The following is a 4,046-nucleotide window of genomic DNA, read 5'->3' as shown; positions in this document are numbered from 1 at the left end:
TTGTAATTGTTTCCCCAAAGAAATATTTTCCCCATACACATCAATCATACACTGTAACCAAAAAAAAAAAAAAGCAGTGTACATGAAATAAGAAAAATAAATTAAAAATCCATAACATAGGTAAGGAGGCTGCTCTAGTCTGGTGCATAGCTGAGTTTCCAGCAATTTAAGAAGACAAAAGTTTCTATTTTAAGAATGTCTGCTAGCAAGGATACCTTCAAGATGGTTGGTTGGTTTGTAAGTCAGTCTTCGATATCTGGAACAGTTTTGTGTTTTGTTTTGCTTTGCTTTCTTCCTTAGTGTTTACAAAGGCCATCATTGTCCTGCAATAGGCAGAGCTATCTTCAGGAAAAGTGAGGAAGGGAGGGAACCACAGATCCAAATATAGCATTCAAAGGTAATTGGTCCGGTTGTTCCTGGGGAGGGAAGAGGCAGAAACTCCAGGCCTAGCCATCTTCTTTGGGGGAAGGGGAGCATGTACCCATTAGTTTTTTCCATAAATTTGCACCACAGACTTGTAGAACTGCTGTGCTCTTGAGATTTATTTACATGTGTTGACTCCAAACTGTACTCGTGCTTTCCCTTTCACCACTGTGGCACTGATCTGCATGATCACTGACTCTCTGGAGTAGGCACTGCTCTAGCCTTGTTTGGTGAGAAGCTCTATGCAGATGGCACCTCCATCCAGAAATACCCTCCCTAGAGGACTGGAGAGACAACACTGACAAATGGCAGGTCTAAAGGAAAATTGTCTTTAAAAGAAAAGTTGAGGGGAATGAAGTCAACTCCTTCTTTCTCTTTGAGGAGCTGGAGATTGTTGTGCAAAGCTCTGTCCTGGTCAACGTTAAGGAGTTTGATGTTTCAGTTAATTGATTCTACTGCATAGTTCTCGCTTTTGAAACTTTATGATCAATGAATGTTCCTGACTTCCTTGATCAGCCAGTCAGTGACTGACACTGAGCTACACACTGCACCACTTAAGCAATCTTACCTTTGGTTCTTTTTGATTTTCTCTAATATGGGCAAGTTCTCCTTCCTAATGTGATATTCTCAGACATTTGCCCCTCAGCTGGTTCTTATTATTTCATTTCAGTGATCTAGGTCCTCTGTATCCTCAGGCATCTCTTCATCATCAGAAGAAACATCTTTTTGTGTGCACTGATCTGCTGGCAGGGACTGGTCCAGTATCTCAAAATCTGGATGCTGAGGGAGGTTGTACAGTTTGCACAACTCAGAGATGATCCTCTTCTGATGCTGCAACAACAGAGTATTGCTTTTCTTTATGTCCACAATTCTCTCCAGAATGGGAGGCAAATTAGGGTCATCAGACTCCACAGACCAGATTGGGGGCATCACAGGATAAGATTCTGTGATGCTGCAGTGGATGTGAAGGGTTCTTCAGCCTTTGCTTAGGCCAGCAAGAACTCGTGGCTCAACTTGTCAAGGTAGGCGCTGGCAATGTGAAAGTGCTCATGGACAGGAACAGCTTTAGTTCCCACCTCAGGCAGGCCACAGTCAGTTTTTAAGGGTGCAGACTCACCACGGTCAGTGCAAATGGAGATTACTCTCATCCTCATTCACAACCTTATACATATTCATCAAATAAACAACATTTTATAACATGCTCAAAGGTCATCATCATACTACATCTCCTATCTGCCTTAAACATACCACACTCCTAGAACACATTTCCAGCCTACGTCTGTTTCATAGAATCCTTATATTCCTTGAAAAGGTAACATAAGCTCCCTTTCCTGCATAGTTCTGATAACCCAAATAGTGCTTTCCTTTGTAAACTATTTTATATTTAAATACTTTTCATATATTTGTGTTTATTGACTTTATATTGTTGTTATTTGTATTTAAATATGTACTTTTTATTTCCTCCATCAGAATGTAAATTCCTTCAGTTTCTGGGATAAGAACTCACTATTTAACAAAAACTGCAGGGAAAACTGAAAAATAGCATGACAGACACTAGGCATAGACCAACATCTTACACCATATACCAAGATAAAATCAAAATACGTACATGGTTTAGATATATAGGCTGATACTATAAGCAAATTAGGAGAGCAAGAGTTAGTTAACCTATCAGATATATGGGGAAAGGAAGAACTTATGGCCAAACAAGAGATAGAGAACATTATGAAATATAAAATAGACAACTTTGATTACATTAAATTGAGAAGTTTTTACACAAACAACAAATGCAACCAAGATTAAGAGGTAAACAGAAATCTGGGAAACAATTTTCTTTTAATCTTAGACTCTAATGATATTCATTAATGACATTCATTATTTCAATGACAATTCAGTAATGACATTCTTGTATATTTGGTGAAGTGTAGCTAGTTGGTCTATTTTGATTACCTAGAAAAATTATGATTCTAATATTACATTAATAATCTAGCATTAGCATCTTAAAACATCATCGTAAACGAAATTTTTATGGCAGAGCAAAAACTTTTTTGACTACATTTTAAAACATCAATGCCCATTCCTCAGAGATTGCACTGATTTTTGACCCCATTAACTGAATAAATCTGTTCAGAAATATTCAACAAGGCTTTACCTTTCTATTGCAAAGTGTTATAAAAATATTAAAGCTGGTTTCTCACTATATGAGTCTGGGTCTGGGAAAAAGAATGAACGCCCTTTCATAGCTAGAATGACATCTGGAAATGCCTTTTGTGGTTGTGCAATGTTCCATCAGATTAATTTTTAATTTTCTCATTTTTTAAAGGGCAAATCTTAAAACTGGATTTTTTCCCCACAATGCAGAAAACATAAAAATGTCAGGATCATTGATCAAATAGCCATAATTATAAGAAAGCATAACTTCTCCTTTAAAGCTAAATCATTCAAGGCTAAGTAATTGGTGTTTCAGTAATATAACACTTAACAACAACCCTGGCACCTGAAGATAAGGGTAAATTTCATTTCAGGAGTTTCAAATAAAAAAACTGCTTTTTCTTGTCCATATATTGTGCCAAAATTTCAGTAAAAGTTTCCCATACCTCCAAAAAAAGGATAATAATAACAGCTATTTATGTAGCTCTTACTTTGCTTTACAACGTTCATCCCCTTCAGAGGTACCAGAATGGTCAATCCCATATGCTGGGGGGCAGTGAAACAACCTAGGGGTCAGTAGTAACCTCAGGTACAGTTGAGGGGCATTGGATATCAAAAAAGAAGAAAATAAAATTTTGAAAAATGATTTGTACATGTTTCATCTGTTGCGTAAACAGAGTTAGTGATTACGTTATTTTCCAAATAACACATAAAGGACAAGTTATAACCCATCAGTAGTCAAGTCCACTGATAGGTCTTAACAAGTAAGTGTTGGCAGGTGAGCCTGTCTCACATTGTTGGGAAGTCCAACATGAGTCAACAAGAATAAGTGTAAGTAATGACTTGTTTAACATATTCTACTATATGGTTATAGGACACAATACTGAATTATCAAAATTTCAATGCAGGAAAAAACCCACAAATTATAATAGATTGTTAAATTTATGATGTGTCATTTAAAAAATATTTTTTCTATCACTTCCAGGACCCAAGGTGGCAGGGAAAGAAGTCGTTCCCATTTTTCCTTACTGACTTCTGAAAACCCAAAAAATATTGCCCCCAAGACAAACCCTGGAAGAGCTGAGCCAAAAGAAAAGTGCAGCGACATAGGAACCTTGAAGCAGTAATGGGAAAGGTACCTCTCGTTTTGGTGGAAAGCAGTGCCCCTTATGAAACAGGAGGAGAGTTCAATTTTAAAAGTCAGGAAATAGACAAACATTATGAACAATAAACAGAAACAGACAATGACCATAGATTCTTATTATGGGATCTATGAAGAGCAAAACACAAAATCAGAAAAGGAAAACACTGTCAATATGCCCATATTCAAAATGTCAAAGGGGAATATGAACTGGTCTCAAGACTAAAAAGTCTTCTTGGAAGAGCTCAAGAAGGATTTTAAAAGTCAAATAAGAAAAGTGGAAGAAAATTGGGAGGTATGCAAGAGAGAGTCAATAGATTGGAAAAGGAAG

The 4,046-nt window shown here is 37.0% G+C and overlaps 1 pseudogene; it reads right to left on the bottom strand.

Annotated features, from left to right (window-relative positions):
- Window positions 1-484: 484 nt before the first annotated feature.
- On the bottom strand, window positions 485-1,571 carry LOC140505577 (ubiquitin-conjugating enzyme E2 Q1 pseudogene; annotated as a pseudogene).
- Between the last annotated feature and the right edge of the window lie 2,475 nt (window positions 1,572-4,046).

Source organism: Notamacropus eugenii, chromosome 1 (assembly GCF_028372415.1).
Source record: "Notamacropus eugenii isolate mMacEug1 chromosome 1, mMacEug1.pri_v2, whole genome shotgun sequence".
NCBI classification, from domain to species: Eukaryota; Metazoa; Chordata; class Mammalia; order Diprotodontia; family Macropodidae; genus Notamacropus; species Notamacropus eugenii.
The sequence above is the reverse complement of the archived record's forward strand: the minus strand, read 5'-3'. Positions and strand labels throughout refer to the sequence as shown.